The 18,099-nt window shown below is 39.2% G+C and overlaps 1 non-coding gene across 1 annotated transcript; it reads left to right on the forward strand.

Moving 5' to 3' along the window:
• Positions 1-2,456: 2,456 nt before the first annotated feature.
• Positions 2,457-2,560, forward strand: LOC129537355 (U6 spliceosomal RNA). Its single transcript, XR_008682009.2, has one exon. It is a non-coding gene; the product is annotated as a U6 spliceosomal RNA (small nuclear RNA).
• Positions 2,561-18,099: the final 15,539 nt, after the last annotated feature.

Here is an 18,099-nt window from a genome sequence, read left to right on the forward strand (position 1 = left end):
AAACCATGAAAATTCATTAGGTGCTTTTTTTTTCTAAGTAAAACATGAGTTAGATGTATCTGTATATTTTACCATGTTCTGGTGTAAAAACTTGTGAATATAGAGTGTAACCCCAGAAAAAGCAAGGATTCTAAAATAAATTGAAATAAAATGAATTCAGAGAAATAGCTTACATTTTATTGACTGATCTTTATTCTCAAGTGCAGGAATAATACTTGTTAAGAAACTGCCTACCTGGGCTTACCATCAGTTCAGTTCATTTCAGTTCAGTCGCTCAGTCATGTCTGACTCTCTGCAACCCCATGAACCACAGCACGCCAGGCCTCCCTGTCCATCACCAACTCCCGGAGTTCACTCAAACTCATGTCCATAGAGTCGGTGATGCCATCCAGCCATCTCATTCTCTGTCGTCCCCATCTCCTCCTATCCCCAATCCCTCCTACCATCAGACTCTTTTCCAGTGAGTCAACTTGTCGCATGAGGTGGCCAGGGTTTCAGCTTTAGCATAAGTCCTTCCAGTGAACACCCAGGGTTGATCTCCTCTAGAATGGACTGGTTGGATCTCCTTGCAGTATAAGGGACTCTCAAGAGTCTTCTCCAGCACCACAGTTGAAAAGCATCAATTCTTCAGCGATCAGCTTTCTTCACAGTCCAACTCTCACATCCATACATGACCACGGGAAAAACCATAGCCTTGACTAGACGGACCTTGGTTGGCAAAGTAATGTCTCTGCTATCTATGCTGGTCATAACTTTCCTTCCAAGGAGTAAGCATCTTTTAATTTCATGGCTGCGATCAGCATCTGCAGTGATTTTGGAGCCCAAAAAAATAAAGTCTGACACTGTTTCCACTGTTTTTCCATCTATATCCCATGAAGTGATGGGACCAGATGCCATGATCTTTGTTTTCTGAATGTTGAGCTTCAAGCCAACCTTTTCACTCTCCTCTTTCACTTTCATCAAGAGGCCTTTGAGTTCCTCTTCACTTTCTGCCATAAGGGTGGTGTTATCTGCATATCTGAGGTTATTGATATTTCTCCCGTCAATCTTGATTCCAGCTTGTGCTTCTTCCAGCCCAGCGTTCGGAATTCCAATTGAGCTATTTCAAATCTGTGAAAGTGCTGCCCTCAATATGCCAGCAAATTTGGAAAACTCAGCAGTGGCCACAGAACTGGAAAAGGTCAGTCTTCATTCCAATCCCAAAGAAAGGGAATGCCTAAGAATGCTCAAACTACCGCACAATTGCACTCATCTCACATGCTAGTAAAGTCATGCTCAAAATTCTCCAAGCCAGGCTTCAGCAATATGGGAATCGTGAACTTCCAGATGTTCAAGCAAGTTTTAGAAAAGGCAGAGGCACCAGAGATCAAATTGCCAACATCCGCTGGATCATGGAAGAAGCAAGAGAGTTCCAGAAAAACATCTATTTCTGCTTCATTGACTATGCCAAAGCCTTTGACTGTGTGGATCACAATAAACTGTGAAACATTCCGAAAGAGATGGGAATACCAGACCACCTGATCTGCCTCTTGAGAAACCTGTATGCAGGTCAGGAAACAACAGTTAGAACTGGACATGGAACAACAGACTGGTTCCAAACAGGAAAAGGAGTACGTCAAGGTTGTATATTGTCACCCTGCTTATTTAACTTATATGCAGAGGGCTTACCATGGGATATCTCAAATTTGAGAAATGTTATCTTTCCTGGCCCTGAATTGAAAGTCTTTCTTTAAGGTCAAAGTTTTTACTATTAGTGAAAAAATTGCAAAATACAGCACTCTTTTATACTATAACTTGACTAAGAATCATTGACTAATGCAATTTTTGTTCTTCCTTTACAAAATTTGGCTTCCTTTGTGGCTCAGCTGGTAAAGAATCTGCCTGCAATTCGGGAGACCTGTATTCTCCAGTATTCTAGGTTTCGCTGGTGACTCAGAGGTTAAAGTGTCTGCCATTTATCTGTTATAAATTTTGGATTTGGTGGTCACCAATTTTGTAAAGTGAAAGTGAAGTTGCTCAGTCGTGTCCGACTCTTTGTGACCCCATGGACTGTAGCCCACCAGGCTCCTCCGTCCATGGGATTCTCCAGGCAAGAATACTGGAGTGGTTGCCATTTCCTTCTCCAGGGGATCATCGCGACCCAGGGATCGAACCCAGGTCTCCCACAATGCAAACAGATAAATGGAAAGTTTTGCATGTTAAAACATTGAGATAAACATCTCAAATATTATTTTCACCAACCAGGATTAAACCGTAATCAAGTGAAAAATGAAATATAATTTTCTAATATTGTACACTTGTTTTCTCTATGTAGTTCAACATTTAAAAAAATTTTTTTAAATATATGTTATAATTTAATTCAAGTCCATGAAGACTTCATATGTGTACTGTGCCAATGAAACTCGAGACAGTGGCAGCAATAGTATAATAAAAATTATTCTAAATTCTGTTTTTCAGTGCTTGCTTCAGCAGCACATTTACTAAAATTGGAATGATACAGATATTAGCATGGCCCCTGCACAAGGATGACACGCAAATTTGTGAAGCGTTCCATCTTTTTATGGAAACAACTTAGATGTCCATCAGCAGATAAATGGATACGAAAGCAGTGGTACATATACACAATGGAGTATTACTCAGCCATTAAAAAGAATACGTTTGAATCAGTTCTAATGAGGTGCATGAAACTGGAGCCTATTATAGAGTGAAGTAAGCCAGAAAGAAAAACACCAATACAGTATACTAACGCATATACATGGAATTAAGAAAGATGATAACGATAACCCTGTATGCGAGACAGTAAAAGAGAAAGATGTATAGAACAGTCTTTTGGACTCTGTGAGAGAGGGCGAGGGTGGGATGACTTGGGAGAATGGCTTTGAAACAGGTCTATTATCATATGTGAAACAAATCGCCAGTCCAGGTTCAATGCATGATACAGGATGCTCGGGGTTGGTGCACTGGGATGACCCAGAGGGATGGTATGGGGAGGGAGGTGGGAGTGGGGTTCAGGATGGGGAACGCATGTGCGCCCGGGGCGGATTCATGTTGATATATGCAAAACCAATACAATATTGTAAAGTACTTATCCTCCAATTAAAAAAAATACATTTATATTAAAAATAAATAAATAAATTCTGTTTTTCAGAATAATTATTATATGCTTAGGAAAAAGCAAAGTCAGATTTTAAAATGGAGGATTTTTAACCAATTTAGCTAACTAGAATAATAAATGATCCCACACAAGGCTAAAATTTTGATAAAGAATGCACTCATCTCTATTGTAAATAATAAAATTGATCTTCTTCTTAGAGAGCACTAAAATATTTGACAATAGAGATTATATGTCTATTCCATAATGTCACTTAAATGTATCCATCTTTCTCTGACATATAAATAACACAATATAGCATTATTCTTTCTAAAACAAATTGACTATATGAAAGTTCAGAATGTGGGGAAATAATAACTTGCCTACAAAAGTAAAGGAGATGCTCTTATGATATGACATTAAATTCTAGATCTGAAGTTGTTCTGGGAATAGTTATTTACACTGCTGGTAAATTTCATATTAGAGGTCCTAGTCTATTGAGTACTTTCCTTCTATTCCCTTCATAAAACATACACACACACACACACATTCATAAAACAAACACGTCTCTAAATACAAAAATCCTGTCCTAGACTTCTAATATCTCTGTGTTTAAAATCCCCACAAACTGCCTCTACCTGTAATAAAATATCTATATATATTCATAGTTATCTAATAATTTACACTCTTGTTCTGGTGGCTTTATTTTATTGCAAATTTTATTTTTAAAAGATTTTGCAACCAATTTTTTTCAGCAAGAAGAGCTGATATTTTCTGGACAATTTGGATACAGAAAGTCTGTGAGTGGCTTGTAAAATGTTATCTTATTAAATGCAACCATATTTTAATATGAGTTGAACTTAAGTTATTTCAAACATTTTATTTTTCATTTGGCATGCATTTTTATTAATGTTAATGTAATATTATGCTACAAAGAAATGTATGCTATGTTATTGGACTATCAACCCATTTTCATCCCCCACCTTTCTCTGCAACTTAACTACTTACAGGGAAATCCACTATCAACATGGTTTTCCAGATACAGGAAACTTGTTTCCATTCTCTCCACACACATCTCACTGAAGAATTCAATATCTACATAAGATATGTGGAAATGTTCTACAAATATGAATACTTACAACATGTATATATGTGTTTATGTATAATCATAAATTATTTCATTTAGTATTTTAAAATATTAACTTCAGAAGTTATTCCCCTGGACATATAATTGTCCTCACAAATATTTTAAATAATTCCAACTATGTGACAATTTTCGTTTTTATTAATTCCTAACAAAGAAAGAGAAGCTCAAACTATGCAAGGAGAAAAAATATCCTGTTTCAATTTGTATTAAAAATACAAGGAATTGTGGTCTTGTTGAACTTGGTATCTGTTTTAAAGCATTATGTATACGTGCATTGAATAAAGACCATATGTTTGTCAGTGTACCTGGTAGATGATTTCACTTGCCTTTTTGTCTACTGAGGTAGCAAATGAAAGGAAGAGCCACTGCCCTCTCCCAGTATGAATTCTTACTCTGTGCAGCTAGGCCAATGTTATAAACATATTTTTCTTCCAGAAAGCAAAAACTTGTTCTTCCCAGTCGCACAAATTGGTGATAAAGTAGAGTAAAATGTAGAATCTTCCGTGTTGCTTTTGTTTCTACGATTAGCTTTAAATGAATATTTGTCTGTTTTTGGAAAAGTCATATAAATGCTAGGAAAATAAGTAAGCTAGAGACAAGTAAAACTTAAAATTTACCCTAGACCTACTCTAAATCTAAACGAATTAACTTTTTGCAGGTTATTTTGCTTAACATGTTATTCAATGTGAAACAATAAGTTTTTGAAATGCTCTACAGTTTCAATTCTAATGCACATAGAACATAGTACTATTGCACATAGAATTTTAAATTTTTCAAATTATGTGTCAGTATTTGAATCAGAATATTTCCTACAAACACTATATTTTTTAGCCACCAGAAATTACAGGAAAGTGTTAAAAATCAAGAGAGAAATAAAAAGATGGGGCAAGGGGAAAATAAGGCAAAATTAGTCAGAGTATTGTCCATGGTGACAACCAACCCATCATGGACCTCTGTTTGAAATTCTCCTCAATAGGCCAGAACACAAGGTTTTTGTTTCCATAGACTTTTTTTTTTTTTTTTTGGTGACAAGCAGTTTCCCTGCTAGCCAAATAATATCTTTACCCATGTTATTCTGTCACAAACTAGTTTTCTGTCATAGCTGTGTAGCTTCTGAGGCACTCTTTTCTCTTTCAAGCACATTTTGCCAAGGAACAGACATAATGATCTTTCTCTGTCCTCTAACCTTATATTTGCCATCTCATCAGCTTCATGTCGAAGTATTAATGTCTATTTTCAAAGGAAAAAAAAAGGGGGCCTTGCTTCATAGCTCAATTGGTAAAGAATCCACCTGCAATGCAGGAGCTCCCAGTTTCATTCCTGGATCAGGAAGATCCACTGGAGAAGGGATAGGATACCCACTCCAGTATTCTTGACCTTCCCTTGTGGCTCAGCTAGTAAAGAACACATGCAATGCGGGAGACCTGGGTTCGATCCTGGGTTGAGAAGATCCCCTGAAGAAGGGAAGAGCTACCAACTCCAGTACTCTGGCCTGGAGAATTCCATGCAGTGTACAGACCATGGGGTCAACAAAGAGTCGGACACAACTGAGTGACTCTCACTCAAAGAAAAACAAATTTCCCTCATAGTATAAGTTGGTTCTACTGTCCCCAAAATCTTTAGCCAGATATTCTCAATTTTGAACTATACATATACACATATATGTTTTTTTTGCTAACTGCATAGAGCTTCTCCATATTAGGCTGCCAAGAATATAATCAATCCAATTTTGGTGTTGACCATCTGGTGATGTGCATGTGGAGAGTCTTCTTTTGTGTTGTTGGAAGAGGGTGTTTGCTATGACCAACGCGTTCTCTTGGCAAAACTCTATTAGCCTTTGCCCTGCTTCATTCTGTGCTCCAAGGCCAAATTTGCCTCTTACTCCAGTTGTTTCTTGACTTCCTACTTTTGCATTCCAGTCCCCTATAATGAAAAGGACATGTTTTTGGGTGTTACTTCTAAAAGGTCTTGTAGGTCGTCATACAACCATTCAACTTCAGCTTCTTCAGCATTACTAGTTGGGGCATGGACTTGGATTATTGTGATATTGAATGGTTTGCCTTGGAAATGAACAGAGATCATTCTGTCATTTTTGAGATTGCATCCAAGTACTGCATTTCAGATTCTTTTGTTGACTATGATGGCTACTCCATTTCTTCTAAGGGATTCCTGCCCACAGTAGTAGATATAATGGTCATCTGAGTTAAATTCACCCATTCGAGTCCACTTTAGTTCACTGATTCCTAGAATGTCGACGTTCATTCTTGCCATCTCCTGTTTGACCACTTCCAATTTGCCTTGATTCATAGAAATAACATTCCAGGTTCCTATGCAATATTGCTCTTACAGCAGTGGACCTTGCTTCTATCACCGGTCACATCCAAAACTGGGTATTGTTTTTGCTTTGGCTCCATCCCTTCATTCTTTCTGCAGTTATTTCTCCACTGATCTCCAGTATCATATTGGGCACCTACCGACCTGGGGAGTTCCTCATTCAGTATCCTATCATTTTGCCTTTTCATACTGTTCATGGGGTTCTCAAGGCAAAAGTACTGAAGTGGTTTGCCATTGGCTTCACCAGTGGAGCTGACTGTGACTCAGATCGTGAACTCCTTATTGTAAAATTCAGACTTAAATTGAAGAAAGTAGGGAAAACCACTAGACCATTCAGGTATGACATAAATCAAATCCCTTAAGATTATACAGTGGAAGCAAGAAATAGATTTAAGGGACTAGATCTGATAGAGTGCCTGATGAACTATGGACAGAGGTTTGTGGCATTGTACAGGAGTCAGGGATCAAGGCCATCCCCATGGAAAAGAAATGCAAAAAAGCAAAATGGCTGTCTGAGGAGACCTTACAAATAGCTGTGAAAAGAAGAGAAGCGAAAAGCAAAGGAGAAAAGGAAAGATATGCATCTGAATGCAGAGTTCCAAAGAATAGCAAGGAGAGACAAGAAAGCCTTCCTCAGTGATCAATGAAAAGAAATAGAGGAAAACAAAAGAATAGAAAAGACTAGAGATCTCTTCAAGAAAATTAGAGATACCAAGGGAAGAATTCGTGCAAAGATGGGCTCAATAAAGGACAGAAATGGTGTGGACCTAACAGAAGCAGAAGGTATTAAGAAAAGGTGGCAAGAATACACATGAGAACTGTACAAAAAAGAGCTTCACGACCCAGATAATCACGATAGTGTGATCACTCACCTAGAGCCAGACATCTTGGAATGTTAAGTCAAGTGGGCCTTAGAAAGCATCACTATGAACAAAGCTAGTAGAGGTGATGGAATTCCAGTTGAGCTATTTCAAATCCTGAAAGATGATGCTGTGAAAGTGCTAAACTCAATATGCCAGCAAATTTGGAAAACTCAGCAGTGGCCACAGGACTGGAAAAAGTCAGTTTTCATTCCAATCCCAAAGAAAGGCATTGCCAAAGAATACTCAAACTACCGCACAATTGCACTCATCTCACACACTAGTAAAGTCATGCTCAAAATTCTCCAAGCCAGGCTTCGGCAATACGTGAACTGTGAACTTCCAGATGTTCAAGCTAGTTTTAGAAAACGCAGAGGAACCAGAGATCAAATTGCCAACATCCGCTGGATCATGGAAAAAGCAAGAGAATTCCAGAAAAACACCTATTTCTGCTTCATTGACTATGCCAAAGCCTTTGACTGTGTGGATCACAATAAACTGTGGAAAATTCTGAAAGAGATGGGAATACCAGACCACCTGACCTGCCTCTTGAGAAACCTATATGCATGTCAGGAAGCAACAGTTAGAACTGCACATGGAACCACAGACTGGTTCCAAACAGGAAAAGGAGTACGTCAAGGCTGTATATTGTCACCTTGCTTATTTAACTTCTATGCAGAGTACATCATGAGGAACTCTGGGCTGAAAGAAGCACAAGCTGGAATCAAGATTGCCAGGAGAAATATCAATAACCTCAGATATGCAGATGACACCATCCTTATGGCAGGAAGTGAAGAGGAACTAAAGAGCCTCTTGATGAAAGTGAAAGAGGAGAGTAAAAAAGTTGGCTTAAAGCTCAACATTCAGAAAACTAAGATCATGGCATCTGGTCCCATCACTTCATGGGAAATAGATGGGGAAACAGTGGAAACAGTGGCAGACTTTATTTTTTGGGCTGCAAAATCACTGTAGGTGGTGATTGCAGCAATGAAATTAAAAGACACTTACTCCTTGGAAGGAAAGTTACGACCAACCTAGATAGCATATTAAAAAGCAGAGACATTACTTTGCCAACCATGGTCCATCTAGTCAAGGCTATGGTTTTTCCAGTGATCATGTATGGATGTGAGAGTTGGATTGTGAAGAAAGCTGAGCAGTGAAGAATTGATGCCTTTGAACTGTATGGTGTTGGAGAAGACTGTTGAGCGCCCCTTGGACTGCAAAGAGATCCAACCATTCCATTCTAAAAGAGATCAGTCCTGAGTGTTCATTGGAAGGACTGATGCTAAAGCTGAAACTCCAATACTTTGGCCACCTCACGCAAAGAGTTGACTCATAGGAAAAGACCCTGATGCTGGGAGGGATTGGGGGCAGGAGAAGCGGACGACAGAGGATGAGATGGCTGGATGGCATCACTGACTTGATGGACATGAGTTTGAGTGACCTCCAGGAGTTGGTGATGGACAGGGAGGCCTGGCGTGCTGTGATTCATGGGGTTGCAAAGAGTCAGATAGGAGTGAGCGACTGAACTGAACTGAACTGAACTGAATGTTAACATATAACATGTTATACTGTATATTATATTTGCATACATTATATATTATACACATTAACATATATTTCAAATTAAAATATAATATTAAACTAAATACGTGTTATATATATATACATATAATATATAATTTTTAAATGGTTTTCTAAGGCATTGTACATTGTTTTCTCTGAGACATACTGTTTATCGAAATTTCCCATCTGTGTGGTTAATACATGACTGGGGAACCAGCTGCCTAGAATGGATTATCCAGTGAACATAGATCAAGGCAAGATCTGGCCCCAGTTTCATCTGGAGGGACTTGACTGGGAATTGGTGGTCCTTTTGGACAAAAATATCAAAGTATCCAGGATAGAGATCATTGGTTCATTGTCATTTGTGGTGGGAAGATAATGATAAGTCACCACGGTAATCATCAAAGACCAAAATCTATTCTGGGTTGTAAGACTGAATCAAACAAAGATGCTCCAACCTCCTAGACATTGTGATACACTAACCTTGATGAGAAACCTAAAATCTGAGTGTAGTACAGTGCAAAAATTTTGGTCTTTGAAGTCAAATGGTTGATTCTAAACTCCACTTTCTTCCCTCTACTTAAAATAATGATTTTTTTTTTTCAGCTTTACTGTGGTATAATTGACAAAATTGTAAGATGTCTGAGGTGTACATCATGGTGATTTGATATATGTATACATGAGGCTCCACTTTTTTACAAGAGGTATTGCCTTTGACAATGTAAACTTGCTCAGTTCTAACATTTTTTATTTATAAAGTAATCACCATGTCATACAGTTCGTGTGAGGACTTAGTAAGACCATCTACAGAAACTGGCTGACACATCACAGCTGCTCATAGACAGAGTTCTCTCCTCTCCTCACATCTTAAAGAATTTTCCTAGAGAGGTTTAAAGGAAACTGGAGAACGAGGTATCATTTTCAAAAGATTGCAAAAAGAACTTATTGAAAGACTCCATTCCCTGTTATTTAAATAATGACATAATATGAAAAGAAAATGTTTTAATATGGTAGGGGTGCACACATCAGAGTTGGCATGGAGTCATAAGGGAGGGACATATAAACCAGTATGATTAGAGCATCCGTTGTGAGGCGTGGAGTAATCAGAGACAAGTCTGGAGAGGGTGATCATTTGCCTGAGTGAATCATTTAGTCAGGTTCAAATTTCAGCTAGATACTTCTGGTAGCTGAATGGAACATAGGCTGCGGAATGGAAGGCAGGAAGCAGAAGTTGTATCGTTTACTTGAGGAGTACCAAGGTTCTGAATGTGAATAGCAACAAAGAGGAAGACAGACAGTAACCCCACAACTTGGTTTTGCTAGTCCTGTGGGGGTGCCACAAAATAGAATTGGGAATGCAGATTAAGTTTTGAGGAAGAAAGTGAGAGGAAAATTATCATTCAAAGTGGAAAGCATCCACTTAGTTGAGGTGAGTTTAGATTTTAAACTTGCCTGGTTTAAACCGGGAAATGAGAGCTCGGGATTTAGGAGATTATAGTTCAATAGTTTAAGAGGTACACTATGTGCTAATAATGAATTAAAAAGCACAATATTAGAATATTATGCTATTAGGGTATAGATAAAATGTATATGTATTCTGAATCTAAAACCAGAGCATGTCTAATAATAGACTTTTTCTTTCTTTCTCATTTGTAAACTGAATTACACAAAAATAATGCAAAGAGCAAATTACATTTATTTACACATTTAGAGACTAGCTTTCATTGAAAAAAGGTTTGTATGAAATCTGGACTGATCTGGAAAATCCATAATATACATTCACTAACCATAGAAGAAATGACTAGTTAAAAAAATATTTAAAAACTTCACTTTAGTCATAAAAATTTCAATCATTTAATGAAAAATACATGTATTTTTCTGGGACTGAGGTAAACTTGGTTATCACAATATCCCTTTGAACTTTGCACTTGGGGAATAACACTGCGACTCAATATGATAATGTATGTTATCTCTTAAGACCAGTTCAGATGCTAATATCACTAGTCAGTCAATTTGTTTCTCTCCATACTTGTCTGTACATTAAAGATGAAGGTACTGCTTGTACCACTCAGACACCACTTGGTCCAAAGCAGTTGCAGGTGAATAATACAAAACTTTTCTTCTGCTTCTTTTCTTTCTTCTTTTGCTTTTCTACCTTTTTTCTTTTTTAAGAGCAACATAGAAATCTATACAATTTCATTTTAAAAGCTGTAACATAATTTCAGATGACTTGTCCTGCTAGTCTCAATGCCTTCATATTTTTAAAATTATATGCTTACCTTGTACCAGTCCTGCTTCTGCTGCTGCTGAGTCATTTCAGTCGTGTCCAACCCTGTGCAACCCCACAGACGGAAACCCACCAGGCTCCCCCGTCCCTGGGATTCTCCAGGCAAGAACACTGGAGTGGGTTGCCATTTCCTTCTCCATGCAGAAAAGTGAAAAGTGAAAGTGAAGTCTCACAGTCGTGCCCGACTTGTAGCGACCCCATGGACCTCAGCCCACCAGGCTCCTCCGTCCATGGGATTTTCCAGGCAAGAGTACTGGAGTGGGGTGCCATTGCCTTCTCCACAATAAGTCAAGAGGAGTAACTTTGTTCTTAAAAATGTTTAAAGAATTGTACTATGACATAGTATTTTCCCACGCATTGATTTGGGTTCTGTTATACTAGTCAGGGGCTTCCCTGGAGGCTCAGATAGTAAAGAATCTGCCTGCTGTGCAGGAGACCCAGGTTCAGTACCTGGGTCTGGAAGATCCCCTGGAGAAGGAAATGGCTACCCACTCCAGTATTCTTGCCTGGAGAATTCCATGGACAAGAGGAGCCTGGTGGGCTACAGTCCATGCGGTTGCAAAGGGTCTGGCGTGACTGAGTGACTAACATGTTCACTTCACTTTCATACTCCTTGTTCAGTCTCTCAGTCATGTCCGACTCTGCGACCCCATGGACTGCAGCACGTCAGTTTTCCCTGTCTCTCATCATCACCCAGAACTTGCTTAAAATCATATACTTTGAGTCAAGGATGCCATCCAACCATCTCGTTCTCTGTCATCCCCTTCTCCTCTTACCTTCAGTCTTTCCCAGCATCAGGGTCTTTTCCAAGAGTCAGCTCTTCACATCAGGTAGCCAAAGTATTGGAGCTTCAGACTCAGCATCAATCTTTCCAATGAATATTCAGGGTTGATTTCTTTTAGGATTGACTGGTTTGATCTCCTTGCAGTCCAAGGGACTCTCAAAAGTCTTCTCCAGCACCACAGTTCAAAAGCATCAATTCTTCGGTGCTCAGATTTCTTTGTGGTCCAGTTTCATACTAGTCAGACAGAAATACCAAAAACTTGGGCCTCTCAGCTTTTAATTTCAGTAGTTACATAGGAAAACTTACATATGTGCCTGACCCATAAACATGTAATTTAAATTGATCAAGATTACATCAACGTGGGTTCATGTAGAAATTCTCAGAAATTTTTGAAGAATATAAAGAAATGATGAAATCACCTGGAAACAATCTTCAAAGAAGAAAAAAGTAAATGCTTAGGATGACGCTATTGCACTAATTTTAGTAACATATGTTATTGCCATTTTTTAAGATTTATGATTACAAAACTTAATGTCTCTTATCCACAAAATGAATTCACTCAAACACTTTCAATAGTGATCCTGGATAACAAAATTCATCCTACTGACTTATTTTATTCCAAGTCCCACTGCAAGTAAAATTGATCACACAGCTAAGTTATGGACACTATAATTTAGCTGCTCCTTACAGTTATATCTTAAATGTCATCTGCACTGCCTCAAATATAAGTACAGATAACTCTTTGTTCCTTCTCTGCCTTTGTTTTACTGCTGTTTAAAACTTCCAATTAATCACACACATTTATTTAAAGCTTTTAGGTTTATTACAAAGCAAAAAACCAAACCACATAACCACAATGACACTAATTCAATGGGTCATTGAATTACTAGATTTGCCAGAGAAGCAGATCTTCAATGAACTATATTTGGCATGTCTTTAAAAGAGTCTCTCTGAAAAAGAAAACGATATTTGTATGCCATGTTTTTATAATGGAAGGTATAAAAAAATCTACAGTGACAATGAATTTTTTCACCATACAAAAATTCCAAAGTAGATTGCTTCAGATCACTTCTTTGTATAGTAATTTGTGAGAAAAAAATCATCTTCGGTAAATTTTCAGAAATGCATCTATAAGGCATTCCTCACTTTTTTGTGCTTCACAGGTACTGCACTTTTTACAAAATGGGGATTTATGGCCACCATGCATAGACACCATTTTTCCAACAGCATTTGCTCACTTCGTGTCTCTCTGTCACGTTTTAGTAATTCTTGCAATCAAACGTTTTCATTATTGTTATACTTGCTGTGGTGATCTATGATCAGTGATCTTTGATGTCACTATTGCAGTTTTTCAGCATATTTTGGCTATAAACTATTTTTTCCTTCCGGTTTATCAAGATATAATTGATACATAGCATAGTGTAAGTTTAAGGTATAGCTATGTTAGTGACTCAGTCATGTCCAGCTCTTTACAACCCCATGGACTGTAGCTCACCAGGCTCTTCTGTCCATGGAATTTTCCAGGCAAGAATACTGGAGTGGGTTGCCAGTATACACCATAATAATTTGACATATAGGTTATGAAATGGTTACCACAGTAAGTTTCAGTTCAGTTCAGTCACTCAGTCGTGTCCAACTCTTTGCGACCCCAAGAATCACAGCACGCCAGGCCTCCCTGTTCATCACCAACTCCCGGAGTTCACTCAAACTCATGTCCATCGAGTCGGTGATGCCATCCAGCCATCTCATTCTCGGTCATCCCCTTCTCCTCCTGCCCCCAATCCCTCCCAGTATCAGAATCTTTTCCAGTGAGTCAACTCTTCGTGTGAGGTGGCCAAAGTACTGGAGTTTCAGCTTTAGCATCAGTCCTTCCAATGAACACCCAGGACTGATCTCCTTTAGAATGGACTGGTTAGATCTCATTGCAGTATAAGGGACTCTCAAGAGTCTTCTCCAGCACCACAGTTCAAAAGCATCAATTCTTCGGCGATCAGCTTTCTTCACAGTCCAACTCTCACATCCATACATGACCACTAGAAAAACATAGCCTTAACTAGACGGACCATAGTTGGCAAAGTAATGTCTCTGCTTTTTAATATGCTATCTAGGTTGGTCATAACTTTCCTTCGGAGGAGTAAGTGTCTTTTAATTTCATGGCTGCAATCAGCATCCACAGTGATTTTGGAGCCCAAAAAATAAAGTCTGACACTGTTTCCACTGTTTCCCCATCTATTTCCCATGAAGTGATGGGACCAGATGCCATGATCTTTGTTTTCTGAATGTTGAGCTTCAAGCCAACCTTTTCACTCTCCTCTTTCACTTTCATCAAGAGGCTCTTTAGTTCCTCTTCACTTCCTGCCATAACGGTGGTGTCATCTGCATATCTGAGGTTATTGATATTTCTCCCGGCAATCTTGATTCCAGCTTGTGCTTCTTCCAGCCCAGAGTTCCTCATGATATAATCTGCATATAAGTTAAATAAGCAGGGTGACAATATACAACCTTGACGTACTCCTTTTCCTATTTGGAACCAGTCTATTGTTCCATGTCCAGTTCTAACTGTTGCTTCCTGACCTGAAAACAGGTTGGTCAAGAGGCAGGTCAGGTGGTCTGGTATTCCCATCTCTTTCAGAATGTTCCACAGTTTACTGTGATCCACACAGTCAAAGGCTTTGGCATAGTCAATGAAGCAGAAATAGATGTTTTTCTGGAATTCTCTTGCTTTTTCCATGATCCAGCAGATGTTGGCAATTTGATCTCTGGTTCCCCTGCCTCTTCTAAAACCAGCCTGAACATCTGGAAGTTCATGGTTCACATATTGCTGAAGCTTGGCTTGGAGAATTTTGAGCATGACTTTACTAGCGTGTGAGATGAGTGCAATTGTGCGGTAGTTTGAGCATTCTTTGGCATTGCCTTTCTTTGGGATTGGAATGGAAACTGACCATTTCCAATCCTGTAGCCACTGCTGAGTATTCCAAATTTGCTGGCATATTGAGGGCAGCACTTTCACAGCATCATCTTTCAGGATTTGAAATAGCTCAACTGGAATTCCATCACCTCCACTAGCTTTGTTTGTAGTGATGCTTTCTAAGACCCACTTGACTTCACATTCCAAGATGTCAAGGTAATCACATCATTGTGATTACCTTGGTTGTGAAGATCTTTTTTGTACAGTTCTGTGTATTCTTGCCACCTCTTCTTAATATCTTCTGCTTCCGTTAGGTCCATACCATTTCTGTCCTTTATCGAGCCCACCTTTGCATGAAATGTTCCCTTGGTATCTCTAATTTTCTTGAAGAGATCTCTAGTCTTTCCCATTCTGTTGTTTTCCTCTATTTCTTTGCATTGATCGCTTAGGAAGGCTTTCTTATCTCTCCCTGCTATTCTTTGGAACTCTGCATTCAGATGCTTATATCTTTCCTTTTCTCCTTTGCTTTTTGCTTCTCTTCTTTTCACAGCTATTTGTAAGGCCTCCTCAGATAACCATTTTGCTTTTTAGCATTTCTTTTCCATGGGGATGGTCCTGGTCCCTGTCTCCTGTACAATGTCACGAACCTCCGTCCAGAGTTCATCAGGCACTCTATCTATCAGATCTAGTCCCTTAAATCTATTTCTCACTTCCACTGTATAATCATAAGGGATTTGATTGAGGTCATATCTGAATAGTCTAGTGGTTTTCCCTACTTTCTTCAATTTAAGTCTGAATTTGGCAATAAGGGGTTCATGATCTGAGACACAGTCAGCTCCTGGTCTTGCTAACTGTATAGAGCTTCTCCATCTTTGGCTGCAAAGAATATAATCAATCTGATTTTGGTGTTGACCATCTGGTGATGTCCATGTGTAGAGTCTTCTATTGTGTTGTTGAAAGAGGGTGTTTGCTATGACCAGTGCGTTCTCTTGGCAAAACTCTAGTGAATATCAATTATCTTCAGTTCAGTTCAGTTCAGTTCAGTCGCTCAGTCGTGTCCGACTCTCCGCGACCCCATGAATCACAGCACGCAAGGCCTCCCTATCCATCACCAACTCCCAGAGTTCATCTTACACAGATGAAAAAGAAAAGAAAACAAAAGTGAAAGTCGCTCAGTCATGTCCCAGTGTTTGAGACCCCATGCCAGGCCTGCCAGACTCTTCTGTCCATGGAATTCTGAGGCCAGAATACTAGAGTGTGTAGCTGTTCCCTTCTTCAGGGCATCTTTCCAACCCAGGGACTGAATCCAGGTCTCCCGCATTTCAGGTGGATTCTTTACCAGCTGAGCCACAACTGCTGCTGCTGCTGCTGCTAAGTTGCTTCAGTTGTGTCTGACTCTGAGCGACCCCACAGACGGCAGCCCACCAGCCACAAGGGAAGTGGAAATAAAAAACTGTTTTCTTTCTGATGAGAACTCTTTGGATTTACTCTGTTCACAACTTTCATATTTACAGCACTGCTAATTATATTAATCTTGTTGTATTTCACATCTCTAGAACTTGTTTATCTTACAAATGGAAGTTTGTATCTTTGACTTCCTTTACAAATAAAGCTTTTTTTTTTTTGGCTGCATAGAGCAGCTTTGAGAGCTTAGATCCCCAGCCAGGAATTAAACCTGGGCCTCCACCCACCCCACCTCTCCTAACCCTGCCCCTGAGGTGGATGTGCAGATTCCTACCACTGATATGTGTACTCAGTCATTAAGTGGCGTCTGACTCTTTGGGACCCCATGAGCCACCTGGGAAGCCCCTAACCACTGGACCACCAGGGAATTCCCTAAAGCATTTTTTGCAAATCAAGGTACATACACTGGTTTCTAGACATAATGCTGCTGCTGCATCACTTCAGTCGTGTCCAACTCTGTGTGACCCCATAGACAGAAGCCCACAAGGCTCCCCTGTCCCTGGGATTCTCCAGGCAAGAACACTGGAGTGGGTTGCCATTTCCTTCTCCAACTTTTATATTTACTGGGAAATGAAAAAAATCATGTTACTTGTTTATTGCAATGGCCTAGAACAGAAGCAGAAATATCTCTGAGGTACACCTGTATATGGGCTTCCTCAGTGGTTCAGTGATAAAGAATTTGCCTGCAACGCAGGAGACTCGAGTTCGACCCCTGGGACAGGAAGATCCCCTGAAGAAGCATATAGCAACCCACTCCAGAGTTCTTGCCTGGAGAATTCCACGGACAGAGAGCCTGGCAGGTACAGACGCAAAGAGACCCCTCTTTGAGGTTTCAAAGAGTCAGACACAGCTGAAGCAACTTAGCATGCACACATGCCTGTATATGTAAAATGAGATAAATAAAATGTATTTGAGAAGCAATTGAGATGTGACATCAATTTGGTTGTAACATCTGTAGTCTGATTGATTAGCAGGCTCTCTTTGGCTTTTGGTCTCTCTTTGGGCTTCCCTGGTGGCTCAGGTGGTAAAGCATCTGCCTACAATGCAGGAGACCCGGGTTCGATCCCTGGGTCGGGAAGATCCTCTGGAGAAGGAAATGGCAACCCACTTCAGTACTCTTGCCTGGAAGAGCCCATGGATGGAGGAGCATGGTAGGCTACAGTCCATGGGGTCTCAGAGAATTGGACACAACTGAGCGACTCTTTGCGACCCCATGAATCACAGCAGGCCAGGCCTCCCTGTCACTAGATATGCAAATTATGAATGTCTAACATAGTTTAAAATAATAACTATTGTACATTAAAAAATGTTTTAAATTTAACAAAATACTTTTATAATTATCTCATTTGATTGCCACAAAAAAGGATCCTAATAGTTAGTAGCCAAGACAGATATTATCATTATCATATTTATTTTGTTAACAACAAGATTTTAAAATGAAAATTATGGACTTGGGAACAAGATAAAATAATTTGAACCTTTCACCACTATTTTGATGGGTGGATATTTTGAACCCTAACTGTAACACACTGATACTTGATTCTCTACTTATGTACATAAATATTTTATCATTATGGAAAATTGATAAATTTTTATTTTTAAATAAATTTTCTTTTTAGAATAAATCCATTAAACCATTTTATTTCTGTGATCAACCT

Source organism: Moschus berezovskii, chromosome 6 (assembly GCF_049115385.1).
Source record: "Moschus berezovskii isolate FMDL1 chromosome 6, NW_MosBer_1.0, whole genome shotgun sequence".
NCBI classification, from domain to species: Eukaryota; Metazoa; Chordata; class Mammalia; order Artiodactyla; family Moschidae; genus Moschus; species Moschus berezovskii.